At 44.0% G+C, this 16,848-nt stretch overlaps 1 long non-coding RNA gene across 1 annotated transcript; it reads left to right on the forward strand.

The window, feature by feature from the left end:
* The first annotated feature begins 9,501 nt into the window (after positions 1-9,501).
* LOC115193703 (uncharacterized) lies at positions 9,502-13,640 on the forward strand. The gene is made up of 2 exons (XR_003878215.1): positions 9,502-9,539; positions 13,384-13,640. It is a non-coding gene; the product is annotated as an uncharacterized LOC115193703 (long non-coding RNA).
* The last annotated feature ends 3,208 nt before the right edge of the window (positions 13,641-16,848 follow it).

Consider the following 16,848-nt stretch of genomic DNA (forward strand, 5'->3'; position numbering starts at 1 on the left):
TTTTTGTATAGGTGGCCCAGTGGGAATCGAACCCATCATCCATGGGTTGCAAGCACCAAGCGCTACTACCTACTGAGCCACACAAGACCAGCACTAATCTTGACTGATAAAAGAACTGGAGTGGTAAAAGCAAATCCCCCTATAGACCTGGTACTTATTGCTTTTCACCAGTCGACCAAACCTTTTCAAATCAGTGGAAACAGTGAGGAAAGGAGATGAGGTGAGGCAGCCACTTAACATTGTTGAGATGCACCCTGCAATCTTATTACGTGGCCGCAGGCAGTTGAATTGGGCACAAAAAATTGGTTACTGGCAAAGAAAATAAGCTAAACGGATCCTTTGAAAATTAAGCATAGGAATCTTTCAGACCTGGTTTAGCATTACTTAGCACATTGATGCATCAGTGACAGATCAGTCGTAATGTTCTTGCATTGGGTGCTCTTGGGACTGGTATAAAGGAATGAGTACATTATAATTATGATACTACATACCTCTTTTCTGAAGTGAAAGCAGTTATTCCATCCACCTTTATTGACCAAATCACATTATACTTACATCATCCAGACTGTTACAGATAAATGGGCCATTAATTCAATGTCTGTTTCTTTTAATAGAATAAACTCATGTGTTCTCTCATAGCTGCATGTTTCTTCTAAGCTGTTCAGCTGGCCAAGCTTGTAATACCTGTTTACAGGTACAAATGGTTTATTTGAAGGGGGTATGCACACCCCCTTTATGAACCAGTCATAACACCTTTGAGTGTTGCAGTATCGTTCATAACACCGCCTTTAAATAAGTCCCCTTTTAGATCCTTATTTATCCATTGTACCACGGAAATGTGACACGCTATTCAAGCAACAGGCTGGGAGCAGCAGTGTCAGCGTTCAAGCAGTTTAGAGGTAAAATGTCTTGCTCAAGGCCACATTGGCAGTAGGCGATGGCATCAGACCTGGGCATCTTTCAAATACCTTAAGGAGCTGTGCCTTTTTGGGAAGTAACACAGTTGGCTATGTAATATTTGTCAATGCACCCTACGTAGGTAGCTCCTATGTTATCCTTTATACACCATTCATACAGTATGATAAGCGTTGATAATTTGTGAAGCATCTATGTCATGCTAAATAAGTAGTTTAATTTAAAGTGGTACCCAAATGTCCACCTGAGGTCCCTGGACTGAAAACACACACCAGAAGGGATTTTAAGATACCACTAGAGATTCCAAAACCTTTATTTTTGCACATGGTGATGAATAAGCAACTGAACTGGTACACTTGTATGTCATTTGCTATACTATACTGGACAAAAATATACAGTTGAAGTCAGAAGATTACATACACTTAGGTTGGAATCATTAAAACTCATTTTTCAATCACTCCACAAATTTGTTGTTAACAAACTATAGTTTTGGCAAGTCGGTTAAGACATCTACTTTATGCATGACACAAGTCATATTTCCAACAATTGTTTACAGACAGATTATTTCACTTATAATTCACTGTATCACAATTCCAGTGGGTCAGAAGTTTACCTACACTAAGTTGACTGTGCCTTTAAACAGCTTGGAAAATTCCAGAAAATGTTGTCATGGCTTTTGCAGCTTCTGATAGGCAAATTGACATCATTTGAGTCAATTGGAGGTGTACCTGTGGATGTATTTCAAGGCCTACCTTCAAACTCAGTGCCTCTTTGCTTGACATGGGAAAATCAAAAGAAATCAGCCAAGACATTTTTGCATTTACATTTACGTCATTCAGCAGACGCTCTTATCCAGAGCGACTTACAAATTGGTGTATTCACCTTATGATATCCAGTGGAACAACCACTTTACAATAGTACATCTATATATTTTATTGGAGGGGGGGGGGTTAGAAGGATTACTTTATCCTATCCCAGGTATTCCTTAAAGAGGTGGGGTTTCAGGTGTCTCCGGAAGGTGGTAATTGACTCCGCTGTCCTGGCGTCGTGAGGGAGCTTGTTCCACCATTGGGGTGCCAGAGCAGCGAACAGTTTTGACTGGGCTGAGCGGGAACTGTTCTTCCGCAGAGGTAGGGGGGCCAGCAGGCCAGAGGTGGATGAACGCAGTGCCCTTGTTTGGGTGTAGGGACTGATCAGAGCCTGAAGGTACGGAGGTGCCGTTCCCCTCACAGCTCCGTAGGCAAGCACCATGGTCTTGTAGCAGATGCAAGCTTCAACTGGAAGCCAGTGGAGTGTGCGGAGGAGCGGGGTGACGTGAGAGAACTTGGGAAGGTTGAACACCAGACGGGCTGCGGTGTTCTGGATGAGTTGTAGGGGTTTAATGGCACAGGCAGGGAGCCCAGCCAACAGCGAGTTGCAGTAATCCAGACTGGAGATGACAAGTGCCTGGATTAGGACCTGCGCCGCTTCCTGTGTATGGCAGGGTCGTACTCTGCGAATGTTGTAGAGCATGAACCTACAGGATCGGGTCACCGCCTTGATGTTAGCGGAGAACGACAGGGTGTTGTCCAGGGTCACGCCAAGGCTCTTAGCACTCTGAGAGGAGGACACAATGGAGTTGTCAACCGTGATGGCGAGATCATTGAACGGGCAGTCCTTCCCCGGAAGGAAGAGCAGCTCCGTCTTGCCGAGGTTCAGCTTGAGGTGGTGATCCGTCATCCACACTGATATGTCTGCCAGACATACAGAGATGCGATTCGCCACCTGGTTCTCAGAAGGGGGAAAGGAGAAGATTAATTGTGTGTCGTCTGCGTAGGAATGATAGGAGAGACCATGTGAGGATATGACAGAGCCAAGTGACTTGGTGTATAGCGAGAATAGGAGAGAGCCTAGAACTGAGCCCTGGGGGACATCAGTGGTGAGAGCACGTGGTGCGGAGACAGATTCTCGCCACGCCACCTGGTAGGAGCGACCTGTCAGGTAGGACACAATCCAAGAGTGAGCCGCGCCTGAGATGCCTAACTCGGAGAAGGTGGAGAGGAGGATCTGATGGTTCACAGTATCAAAGGCAGCAGATAGGTCTAGAAGGATGAGAGCAGAGGAGAGAGAGTTAGCTTTAGCAGTGCGGAGAGCCTCCGTGACACAGAGAAGAGCAGTCTCAGTTGAATGACCAGTCTTGAAACCTGACTGAGAGAGATAGCAAGAGAGCTGGCCAAGGACGGCACACTCAAGAGTTTTGGAGAGAAAATAAAGAAGGGATACTGGTCTGTAGTTGTTGACATCGGAGGGATCGAGTGTAGGTTTTTTGAGAAGGGGTGCAACTCTCGCGCTCTTGAAGACGGAAGGGACGTAGCCAGCGGTCAAGGATGAGTTGATGAGCGAGGTGAGGTAAGGGAGAAGGTCTCAGAAAAGACCTCAGAAAAAAATGGTAGACCTCTACAAGTCTGGTTCATCCTTGGGAGCAATTTCCAAATGCATGAAGGTACCACATTCATCTGTACAAACAGTAGTACGCAAGTATAAACACCATGGGATCACGAAGCCGTCATACCGCTCAGAAGAAGACGTGTTCTCAATCCTAGAGATCAACATACTTTGGTGCGAAAAGTGCAAATCAATCCCAGAACAACAGCAAAGGACCCTGTGAAGATGCTGGAGGAAACAGGTACAAAGTATCTATATCCACAGTAAAACGAGTCCTATATCGACATAACCTGAAAGGCCGCTCAGCAAGGAAGAAGCCACTGCTCCAAAACCGCCATAAAAAAGCCAGACTACGGTTTGCAACTGCACATGGGGACAAAGATCGTACTTTTTGGAGAAATGTGTGATGAGACAAAAATAGAACTGTTTGGCCATAATGACCATTGTTATGTTTGGAGGAAAAAGGGGGAGGCTTGCAAGCCGAAGAACACCATCCCAAACGTGAAGCACGGGGATGGCAGCATCATGTTGTTGGGGTGCTTTGCTGCAGGAGGGACTGGTGCACTTCACAAAATAGATGGCATCATGAGGCAGGAAAATTATGTGGATATATTGAAGCAACATCTCAAGATGTCAGTCAGAAAGTTAAAGCTTGGTCGCAAATGGGTCTTCCAAGTGGACAATGATCCCATGCATACTTCCAAAGTTGTGGCAAAATGGCTTAAAGTCACGGTATTGGAGTGGCCATCACAAAGCCCTAACCTAAATCCCTTACACAATTTTGGGCAGAACTGAAAAAGCGTGTGCGAGCAAGGTGGCCTACAAACCTGACTCAGTTACACCAGCTCTGTCAGGAGGAATGGGCCAAAATTAACCCAACTTATTGTGGGAAGCTTGTGGAAGGCTACCCGAAAGATTTGACCCAAGTTAAACAATTTAAAGGCAATGCTACCAAATACTAATTGAGTGTATGTAAACTTCTGACCCACTGGGAATTTGATGAAAGAAATAAAAGCTGAAATAAATCATTCTCTCTACTATTATTCTGACATTTCACATTCTTTAAATAAAGTGTTGAACCTAACTGACCTAAGACAGGGAATTTTTACTATGCTTAAATGTCTGGAGTTGTGAAAAACTGAGTTTAAATGTTTTTGGCTAAGGTGTAAGTAAACTTCCGACTTCAACTGTAAATGCAACATGCAACAATTAACAATTTTAACACACTGGGGATCCAGGACCTGCCAATCAGAATGAGTTTTTCCCCACACAACTGCTTTATTACAGACAAATGCTCCAGTTTCATCAGCTGTCCGGGTGGCTGGTCTCAGACGATCCTGCAGGTGAAGAAACCAGATGTGGAGGTCCTGGGCTGTTGTGGTTACACGTGGTCTGGGGTTGTGAGGCCATTTGGACTTACTGCCAAATTCTCTAAAACGACATTGGAGGCAGCATATCATACATAAATTAACATTTAATTCTCTAGCAACAGCTCTGGTGGACATTCCTGCAGTCAGCATGCCAATTGCACACTCCCTCAAAACTTGAGACGTGGCATTGTGTTGTGTGACAAAACTGCATATTTTAGAGTGGCCTTTTATTGTCCCCAGCACAAGGTGCACCTGTTTAATGATCATGCTGTTTAATCAGCTTCTTAATATGCCACACCTGTCAGTTAGATGGATTATCTTTGCAAAGGTATCATGTTTTAAGGTATGACCCAGGTGCAGACAGTGTTGAAGAAACAAAAGTTTATTCCTCAAACGTGCATGCAAACGACAGGTCAAGACAGGCAGGGGTCAATAATCCAGAGAGGGTGTAAGGTACAGGACAGCAGGCGGGGTCAGGTCAGGCAGAGGTCAATAATCCAGAGAGGGTGTAAGGTACAGGACGACAGGCAGGGTCAGGGCAGGCAGAACGGTCAGAACATGGAAACAGGAGCAAGGAACAGGCGGGATCAGGGAAACAAACCGCTGGTAGGTTCTACGAACCAAACGAACTGGCCACAAACAGAGAACACAGGTGTGTAAATACATAGGGGATAATGGGGAAGATGGGCGACACCTGGAGGGGGGTGGAGAGGAGCACAAAGACAGGTGAAACAGATCAGGCCGTGACAAAAGGAGAAATGCTCACTAATTTGTGCTCAGAATTTGAGAGAAATAAGCTTTCTGTAATCTTTTATTTTGGCTCATGAAACATGGGACCAACACCTTACATGTTGCGTTTATATTTTTGTTTAGTATAAATTATATAGCAGTTTTATTGCAGAGCAAATACAAAAGTATGTGGACACCACTTCAAATGAGTGGATTTGGCTATTTTAGCCACACACGTTGCTGACAGGTGTATAAAATTGAGCCCACAGCCATGCAATCTCTATATAAATATTGGCAGTAGAATGGCCTTACTGAAGAGCTCAGTGACTTTCAACGTGGCACCGCCATAGGATGCCACCATTCCAACAAGTCAGTTCGTCTAATTTCTGTCCTGTTAGAGCTGCCCCAGACAACTGTAAGTGCTGTTATTGGGAAGGGGAAACTTTTAGGAGCAACTCGGGCTCAGCTGCAAAGGGGTGGATAACACAAGCTCATAGAATGGGATCGCCGAGTGCTGAAGCAAGTAAAGATTGTCTGTCCTTGGTTGCAACACTCACTACCGAGTTCCAAACTGCCTCTGGAAGCAGCGTCAGCACAAGACCTGTTCGTCAGGAGCTTCATGAAATGGGTTTCCATGGCCGAGCAGTGGCAACGCATTCTCTGGAGTGATGAATCACGCTTCACCATCTGGCAGTCTGACGGCGAATCTGGGTTTTGGCCCGATGCCAGGAGAATGCTACCTGCCTCCAATGCATAGTGCCAAATGTAAAGTTTGGTGGAGGAGGAATAATAGTCTAGGGCTGTTTTCATGTATTCGGGCTAGGCCCCTTAGTTCCAGTGAAGGGAAATCTTAACGCTACAGCATACAATGACATTCTAGACGATTCTGTGCTTCCAACTTTGTGGCAAACAGTTTGGGGAAGGCCATTTCCTGTTTCAACATGGCAATACCCCCGTGCACAAAGCGAGGTCCATACAGAAATGGTTTGTCGAGATCTGTGTGGAAGAACTTGACTTGCCTGCACAGAGCCCTGACCTTAACCCCATCAAACAGCTTTGGGTTGAATTGGAACGCTGACTGCGAGCCAGGCCTAATTGCCCAACATCAGTGCCCGACTTCACTAATGCTCTTGTGGCTGAATGGAAGCAAGTTCCCGCAGTAATGTTCCAACATCTAGTGGAAAGCCTTCCCAGAAGAGTGGAGGCTCTAATAGCAGCAAAGGGGGTACCATCGCCATATTAATGCCCATGACTTTGGAATGAGATGCAGTGTATCTGTTGAGTTATAGTATTCAGTAAATTATTAGCCAACATTGGAGTCACAATTAATGATAGTTCTAGATGTTGGCAGCTAAGACATGAGGTGAAGCATATTCAGATAATTATCTGCTGCCATGGATAATAAACCTCACTATCAGGCACATTTATTACATCTCAATCTACTCTTTTAATGGCACCTCAAGATTTCTACTGGCATTGTTTCTGCTATTATTTCTACGGCATTGTTTCTGCTGGCATTTCTACTGGCATTGTTCTCAGTGAATTTCATAAAAATACTGGAATATTTTTTTTAAAGTTAACCTTTTTAGATAAAACTATACTAAATATATTCACATGTCACCAAATAATTGATTAAAACACAGTTTTACAAAGAAGTTCCACAGGAGCCTCAGCAGCACTCTGTAGGTTAGCACCATGGTGTAGCTGGAGGACAGCTAGCTTCTGTCCTCATCTGGGTACATTGACTTCAATACAAAACCTAGGAGGCTCATGGTTCCCACCCCCTTCCATAGACTTACACAGTCATTGTAACAACTTCTGGAGGATGTCCTCCAACCTATCCGAGCTCTTGCAGCATGAACTGACATGTTGTCCACTCAATCAAAATATCACAGAATGAATCTAGTACTGAAAGCATAAGATTCAGCTAGCTAGCACTGCAGTGCATAAAATGTGGTGAGTAGATGACTCAAAGAGAGAGAAAGACAATATTTGAACAGTTTTGAACAAATCAATTTCTTCCAAAATTGAGACGCAAGAGATTTTTTTTCAACTTTCACACAGCTAGAAAATGCAGCTAGCTAGTTTAGCCTACTCAAACACCCAGCTCAAACAGAGAGGGATGCTATGTTAGCTAGCTGGCTATGGCTATCCAACGCTAGAACTCTTCCAGGTCAAGGTAAGCTTTTGGTTTCATTCATTTATTGCCACCGGGGCCCATTGTGTAACTGCTAAACTGCTTTCTGACTGTATGCTGTACTGTATGATTGTAGCTAGCGAGTATACTAATGCATTAGTTCTAGTAGCTATATTAACAACGACGTGACAACGATGTAGGCTGTGTGCAGTTAGCGGTCATGATGTGAAGGTTTGGTATGGAAAGTTTTTGGTCACATACTGATGTGTTGTGCACTGAAGTCCACAAGCAAAAAGAGAAGGTGAGAGGATGAGAGCACGTAGATAGTTGCGAGAAGGAATTATATATGCAACAAGCAAAGTGTTCACGCTGCTATGAAAAGCAAACTGTGTTTGCTTGTGATCAGGGGTGTATTCATTCCACCGATTTCTGGTAAAATGTTTCAGAAACGTAAGCAAACGGAATGAAACTGAGATAAAAATACCTGAATTTGTCCAACAGAAATTCACATTTGCAAGTGTTGGACTACTGATTACTCCCTAGATCAGCTAGATGCAGGTAAGTGTGCACAATGCGGTATTGAATGTGTCACTGTCTGTCCCCTTGAATACTAAATGATCTACGTTGTAAACTTTCATTCATAGGCTAGGTTGTAGAAATCTCATGATGGGTATGGGGAAAATGTTAGTATCATATAGTAGCCTAAACTTAGCGATGATACATTGAGCTGGGTGAATGGAATATGAATGACAGTCATCCAATATGTTGTAATTGAAATAAGGCCATGCTTAAACTGCATTGACCACCACTGGTGTGGGTATGGTCAAATACGCAAGCAAGTGTGCCTTTCTCCACATGGAATTCAAAAGTGAACAGAATGCATATACATTTTAGGGACCAAATTTTGCACAGTGTTAGGTTGGACACGTTACATTTTTAACAATGCTTTTTCTGATAAAACTGGTTCATTACATCCGCTGTGGGGCCGGTTTCATAATATTACCATATGTCCCAGCTGCTTGCCGTAGTTTTGAAGTAATCACGAAAAAACAGGCCTTATTTTAGGGCATTTTTCACCCTGCCCGCTCCTATTGTATTAGTTCTATTGTGCACCGTGGCACCAACTCGCCTCCGAACGTTCTATTCCCAGTTTGTTCTACGTTACAATGCCTGCTTTGCTATTGATGGCAATGAGACCTGCCCACGTTGCTGGTAGTTAAAATGTAAACAACAACAAAAAATTACTCATAGAACTCTGAGGTCGTCCCATTGTTTACTATAGGGAAATATAGGTATGTCTGTCTATTTTGCCAAATATCTTGCAATGTGTATATTTAGATTTGTTCAAATTGTTCCCCATGTTCAACATGATAATTGTTATGTGTGTAAGATGGCACAGTGATGCCATCTGTTGGTAAATGTTAATTACTGCAACTCCAGTGTTTTTACCGGTGTGCTTGAGATACCCGGAGGTATTGCAATGTACTGAACAAGACTGGTTACTCGCATCTGTCTCGTCATTTAACATTCAAACATGGTGTCAGAGTCGGATAACTAACTATGATTTCTGCAAATTAGTCACCTGTTCTGGTTTACAAAGAAAATGCTTATTTGAGTAAGATTTTGCCGGAATTGACCGTAGCTATTGTCGAGTTGCGTCAATTCAATCTGGTATTGGAATAAAACAGTTAACTCAATAGAATTCCTTTAGTTATGTATTTAATGAAGCAAACATTTAAATGGAAAATATGAAGTTCGTATATACGGGCTCCCTGTAATACCACGCAGGGCAGACAGAGAACTGGAATGACTTCACAAGTTTTTCTTTAAATACTTCTTGACAGACTTAGTTCCCTCTCCCTGAGGGCCTGTCATAGTAGAGGCTTGGGTGTGGTTTCGACTTACTCCAGCCTATCGTTGGCGTGCAGGCTGGTCCCAGCCTCTAGACGCATCTTTGTTGCCAGGTGTTGGCATGTGGACTAATATGTTGTTGAGTTGTGTTCTTACACTGGTACAGTCATGCCCTATGAGAGATGTATGACTGCGCATGTGCGAAAATAAATAAAGTGCATTTTCCCCCGTTCTGGTTAAGACACCAATGATGAACATGTGTGTTTATTCCTCCGTTAAGTAAACCGGTATTTCTGTCCTGAAGATGTCAGCACCAACAGGTTATGGGCCCAGGAGGGAACATGGAAGCCGATGGAATAGATTATATTTCGACGGAGATGAAAAAAAGTACGAGTTATGGGAGACAAAGTTTTTGGGGCACTTGCGTTTGCTTGGGCTAAAGGCCGCCATATTGAGCGTGGATGAAGATGAAGAAGACAGAGAGAAAAATGAAGAAGCCTACGCCGAATTGATACAGGTTTTGGATGATAAAAGCCTTTCCCTGATAATGAGAGAAGCAGCAGATGATGGGAGAAAAGCGTTGAAGATATTGAGGGAACATTATGCAGGTAAAGGGAAGCCACGTGTGATTAGCCTCTACACTGAACTAACTTCTCTTCAGAAAGCCGCTGACGAAAGTGTTACGGACTATATCATTCGTGCTGAGACGGCTATTACAGCACTGAGAAATGCTGAAGAGACTTTAAGTGACGGGCTGTTGATTGCAATGATTCTGAAAGGTTTGCCCGAATCATTTAAGCCGTTTGCCATCCACATAACGCAGAGTGACGAGCCGACAACTTTTGGCGAGTTCAAAACCAAGTTGAGGAGCTATGAAAGCACCGAGAAGTTTAGCGCCATTTCCACTGACGACGACGTGATGAAGGCAAGTAACATTAAAGTTAGCTGGCCAAGAGGGAGAGATAAAGGGACCGAGATAACCTGCTTCAACTGTGGCCAGAAAGGGCACAAGGCCCGGGAATGTACCGTTACTGGAGAGCGCAAAGAACGGAGAAAGTGGTGTAGTTTTTGCAAGAGCTCCACTCATACTGACGCAAATTGCAGACGAAAAAGAAGAGACAATGTGAAACAAGCAACAGATGCTGAAAGCCACTCATTTGCATTCAGAATAAGTGACTGTCAGGTTAGTGGACTGAAACAGAAAGGGCTGATGGTTGATACGGGAGCAACGTCACATATAGTCACGGACATCGGGAAGTTTAAGGAGTTTGACGAGACTTTCAAACCGGAAAAACATTCCGTGGAGCTGGCTGACGGAACAAGAACGAATGGTGTCGCGGAGAGGAGAGGTGCAGCGGAGGTTTACCTGAGAGACAACACGGGTCGTCGGGTAAAAAACAACGCTGATGAAGGCGCTGTACGTGCCGTCGTTTCCACAGGACATTTTCTCTGTTAAAGCAGCGACAGCCAACGGAGCTTCAGTCAACTTTCGACAGGGGTGTAACAAGCTCATCCACAAGAACGGTACCACTTTTGACATCGAGGAGTACGATAGACTTTACTATCTTAACACTGTAAGTGATGAATATGATGATGGATGTCATGGGTGCTATGATATTCACACATGGCACAAAATTCTTGGCCACTGTAATTTTGAGGATGTGTCAAAGTTAGAAAATGTGACAGAGGGAATGAAAATCACAGGTAAGATTGACAAATCTACCCTCAACTGTGAAATCTGCACTCAGGGAAAATTTGTTCAGAGCAGAAACAGAGAGCCTGATGAAAAAGCAAAAGCGGCTCTTGAGCTTGTGCACACTGATTTGGCTGGCCCTATTGAGCCAGAGGCGAAAGATGGGTTCAGATATACTCTAGCATTTACGGATGATTATTCAGGGGCAGTTTTTGTGTATTTCCTAAAAGCAAAGAGTGATACTGTAAAAGCTACTGAGAAGTTTATTGCTGATGTGGCCCCTTATGGGAAAATAAAGTGTGTCAGGTCAGATAATGGCACAGAATTCACAGCCAAAGAGTTCCAGTCACTGCTCAGTAAGAACGCCATAAGACATGAAACTTCAGCCCCTTACTCACCCCATCAAAATGGGACGGCTGAGAGAAATTGGAGAACATTGTTCGAAATGGCAAGATGCATGCTACTTGAAAGCAACCTACCAAAGAACTTGTGGACATATGCTGTAATGACTGCTGCAGTAATTCGCAATAGGTGTTACAATAAGCGTGTAGGACAGACTCCACACTACATGTTTACTGGGAGAAAGCCTGATCTTTCAAAGATGAAAGAATTTGGATCTGTTTGCTATGCATATAGACAGAACAAGAAAAAGTTAGACTCAAGATGTGAAAAGGGTATTTTTGTCGGGTATGATAAAAATAGTCCAGCATACCTAGTCTACTACCCAGACACTGGGAAAGTTCTTAAAAACAGATTAGTCAAGTGTGTTACAAAAGGTGTAGTCGAACACCAAACTCAGACAGATTTGGAAATCAGTGATGATCTTCATGGGGAGAGATTTGAAAACCCCATGCCGAAAGCCAAGATGGCAGATCAAAACTCAGAAGAGACACAAGATGTGCAAATTGAGACATCAGATGGTCAGAGTCCACGCTATCCAGACAGAGCGAGGAAGAAACCCCAGTACTTAAAAGACTATGAGTGTAAAGTGAAATGTGATGACCAGATACCACCTAGTGTTGACTACTGCTACAGAGTAATGTGCAATGCACCACAAACCTTCAAAGAAGCAATGATTTCACCAAAATCAGAGATTTGGGCTACTGCTATGAAGGAGGAGATGGATTCCCTTAGGGAAAATGATACATTCACATTAACCACACTGCCAGAGGGTAAAAATGCAGTGGGGGGCAGGTGGGTCTATGCGGTCAAAAACAGTTCAGATGAGACTGAGACATACAAGGCAAGATATGTTGCAAAGGGGTATAGTCAAGTGGCAGGAATAGACTATAAGGAGACTTTTTCTCCAACTGCAAATATGACATCAGTACGCTGTTTGATGCAGCTAGCAGCTCAGTATGACTTAGAGTTACATCAGATGGATGTCAAAACAGCATATCTACATGCTCCTATTGACTGTGAAGTGTACATGGAGCAACCAGAGGGTTTTGAAGTCAGGTCAGATACAGGTGAGCAACTAGTCTGCAAACTGAACAAGTCACTGTACGGCCTGAAACAGTCAGGAAGGAACTGGAACAAAATGTTGCATGATCACCTTAGTGAAAATGGTTTTACACAGAACCCAGCTGATCACTGTGTTTATAACAAACAAACTGCAACAGAAAGGATCATTTTGATAATTTGGGTCGATGATCTAATTATCGCTGCTAGTGATAGTGACTCACTCACAAGTGTAAAAGAAATGTTACGTGAAAAATTTAAGATGAAAGATCTTGGGAGGCTTGGACATTTCCTAGGCATTGATTTTACACAAAGTGAAGGGAAAATAAAGATGAACCATACAAGGTCAACACCATGTGAACAAAAAAAAAAAAAACTAAACTCAGTGATGGTAAAATAAGTATTGAATATTGTCCAACGGCAGACATGGCTGCAGATGTTTTGACTAAACCTGTAACGAAGTTCAAAAATGAAAAATTCTTGGGTTACATGTTTGGAATATAAACTGACATTTGTGAGATGAATAACTGTAAGCTAAATGTGTTGATAAAGTTAGGTTGAATACGACTTGTACAGTATAAGAGCAAGTGGGGGTGTTGGCATGTGGACTAATATGTTGTTGAGTTGTGTTCTTACACTGGTACAGTCATGCCCTATGAGAGATGTATGACTGCGCATGTGCGAAAATAAATAAAGTGCATTTTCCCCCGTTCTGGTTAAGACACCAATGATGAACATGTGTGTTTATTCCTCCGTTAAGTAAACCGGTATTTCTGTCCTGAAGATGTCAGCACCAACACCAGGCATAGTTGTCGTCTAGCTTATCTTCGTGTGTGTCAGACACTCAAGGACAGTGCCTGTTTTTATGCTACAGTTAGGACAGTTTCTGCTTTTGTGCTACAGCTATCTTCCATTCTACCAGCCCCTCCCGTTAGTCATGTCTATTATATGTTGCTCAATCTATGTTAATACAATATAAACCTCTTAGTGCATTCCAGTCCGTTCATACTTAGGCCTACATCTACTGTAAATGGTAATGCATCACATCTAATAAGTGAAATAAAACCCAACACTAGTGTGAGTTTGCTAGTTAGCAGTTAGCTTCAGTGTTGTTAGCACCGGTTAGACATGGCAGCGAACATTCCCCCTCCCGCCGTTATGAAGCTTAGCGGAGACTGGAGCACGAACTGGGATACGTTTAGAGGTGAATGGGAGGACTATGCACTAGCCACGGGACTTCTGGAAAAGGACGATGAGGTAGTGGCTGCCACTTTGAGGACCATAATGGGAACTGAATGCCGATATGTATACAAACACAACCTGAACTTAACAGCAGCTCAGCAAGGTAACGCCACAGCTATTTTGATGCTCTTGAACATTACTTTAAGCCAGCGAAGAACGTTATCTACGAGCGTTATGTTTTCGGTTGTTGCAAACAGCAGGACGGGGAGTCCATTGACAGCTTTTTCACCAGGGTAAGGGAAAAGTGACTATGGTGCTTGAGGAGATGAACTGATCAGAGATAAGATAGTGCTTGGCATAACTGATGAGGGCACACTCAGACGTTTGCTGAGAGAATGTGACCTGACGCTGGTCTTGGCAGTGGAGACATGCCGTGCAGCAGAGCTTACTGATATACGGATAAGGTCCATGGAGCTAGAAAGGCAACATATGGACAATGTCAATGCTACATTCAGGCAGCCAGTAAAGAAATGCCACAGCTAATGCTAATACTACAGCCAACTCTGCAGTAGACAACCCCAATACGTGCCGATGTTGTGGCATTTCTCATGGACAGGGAAAAGAACACTGCCCAGCCTGTGGAAAAATATGCAAATCCTGTGATACAGCTAATCATTTCGCAAGGGTCTGCCTGAAAAGCAAGAGAAAGGAGGGTAAAGTGCACTCCATTGAAACAAACACAGGTGAAGGGAACAACAGCACAGAGGATGTATATGCTAGCGAGTGCATAGAGGCAGTGAGGGCAAAAGGAAAATAGTGGTTTGTCACTACTTAATAATAAACCACATCAATGCCAGCTAGATTCAGGGGCCACATGTAACGTTATGTAACGTAATGCAGAAATTAGCCACCACACTAGTTCCGACCATGCAGTAATATCTAACAAGTAATATAACCTAACAATTCCACAACATCTACCTTATACACACAAGTGTAAAGGAATGAATACAAATATGTACATAAAAATATATAAATGAGTGATGGCCGAACGGCATAGGCAAGATGCAGTAGATGGTATAGAGTACAGTATATACATATGAGATGAGCAATGTAGGGTATGAGAACATTATATACAGTGGCATTGTTTAAAGTGGCTAGTGGTACATTTAATTACATCCGATGGCAAGATGCAGTAGATGGTAGGGTAAGTAAACATTATATAATATAAATTGGCTAGTGATAAATTGATTACATACATTTTTTCCATTATTAAAGTGGGTGGAGTTGAGTCAGTATGTTGGCAGCAGCCACTCAATGTTAGTGATGGCTGTTTAACAGTCTGATGGCCTTGAGATAGAAGCTGTTTTTCAGTCTCTCGGTCCCAGCTTTGATGCACCTGTACTGACCTCGCCTTCTGGATGATAGCGGGGTGAACAGGCAGTGGCTCGGGTGGTTGTTGTCCTTGATTATCTTTTTGGCCTTCCTGTGACATCGGGTGGTGTAGGTGACCTGGAGGGCAGGTAGTTTGCACCTGGTGATGCGTTGTGCAGACCTCACTACCCTCTGGAGAGCCTTCCGGTTATGGGCGGAGCAGCTTCCGTACCAGGCGGTTATACAGCCCGACAGGATGCTCTCGATTGTGCATCTGTAAAGGTTTGTGCGTGTTTTTGGTGACAAGCCGAATTTCTTCAGCCTCCTGAGGTTGAAGAGGTGCTGCTGCGCCTTCTTCACCACACTGTCTGTGTGGGTGGACCATTTCAGTTTGCCCGTGATGTGTACGCCGAGGAACTTAAAACTCTCCACCCTCTCCACTACTGTCCCGTCAATGTAGATAGGGAGCTGCTCCCTCTGCTGTTTCCTGAAGTCCACGATCATCTCCTTTTGTTTTGTTGACATTGAGTGTGAGGTTATTTTCCTGACACCACACTCCGAGGGCCCTCACCTCCTCCCTGTAGGCCGTCTCGTCGTTGTTGGTAATCAAGCCTACCACTGTAGTGTCGTCTGCAAACTTGATGATTGAGTTGGAGGCGTGCGTGGCCACGCAGTCATGGGTGAACAGGGAGTACAGTAGAGGGCTGAGAACGCACCCTTGTGGGGACCCAGTGTTGAGGATCAGCGGGGTGGAGATGTTGTTACCTACCCACACAACCTGTGGGCGGCCCGTCAGGAAGTCTAGGACCCAGTTGCACAGTGCGGGGGCGAGACCCAGGGTCTCGAGCTTAATGATGAGTTTGGAGGGTACTATGGTGTTGAATGCTGAGCTGTAATCAATGAACAGCATTCTTACGTAGGTATTCCTCTTGTCCAGATGGGTTAGGGCAGTGTGATGGCGATTGCGTCGTCTGTGGACCTATTTTGGCGGTAAGCAAATTGGAGTGGGTCTAGGGTGTCAGGTAGGGTGGAGGTGATATGATCCTTGACTAGTCTCTCAAAACACTTCATGATGACGGAAGTGAGTGCTACAGGGCGGTAGTCATTTAGCTCAGTTATCTTAGCTTTCTTGGGAACAGGAACAATGGTGGCCCTCTTGAAGCATGCGGGGACAGCAGACTGAGATAAGGATTGATTGAATATGTCTGTGAACACACCAGCCAGCTGGTCTGCGCATGCTCTGAGGACGCGGCCGGGGATGCCGTCTGTGCCTGCAGCCTTGCGAGGATTAACACGTTTAAATGTTTTACTCACGTTGGCTACAGTGAAGGAGAGTCCGCAGGTTTTGGTAGCGGGCCGTGTCAGTGGCACTGTATTGTCCTCAAAGCGAGCAAAAAAGTTGTTCAGTCTGTCTGGGAGCAAGACATCGTGATCCCGTCTTAGCTCGCTCATCCACTCATCGTTCCCTTATGCCATAGTTTGTACATCTCAATTGTCAGTAGAAACCACATTTGCATAAGAAAGTCAGCAATCTCAGCTGTTTTTTTAAATGCAGTAAATGAGGCTGAATGAAATGTTTCGCTTCCAGACAAGGCTCTACTGATAGCCAGGTGTAGCAGTGGTAAGGATTCACTCCATGGTGCTGAAAAGAAAGCCCTGCTTTTGGGACAGCTTTATATAGGCCCTAACAGTTTGTGGGCACAGTTTGTCACCGT

Source organism: Salmo trutta, chromosome 5, assembly GCF_901001165.1.
Source record: "Salmo trutta chromosome 5, fSalTru1.1, whole genome shotgun sequence".
In the NCBI taxonomy this organism is placed as follows: Eukaryota; Metazoa; Chordata; class Actinopteri; order Salmoniformes; family Salmonidae; genus Salmo; species Salmo trutta.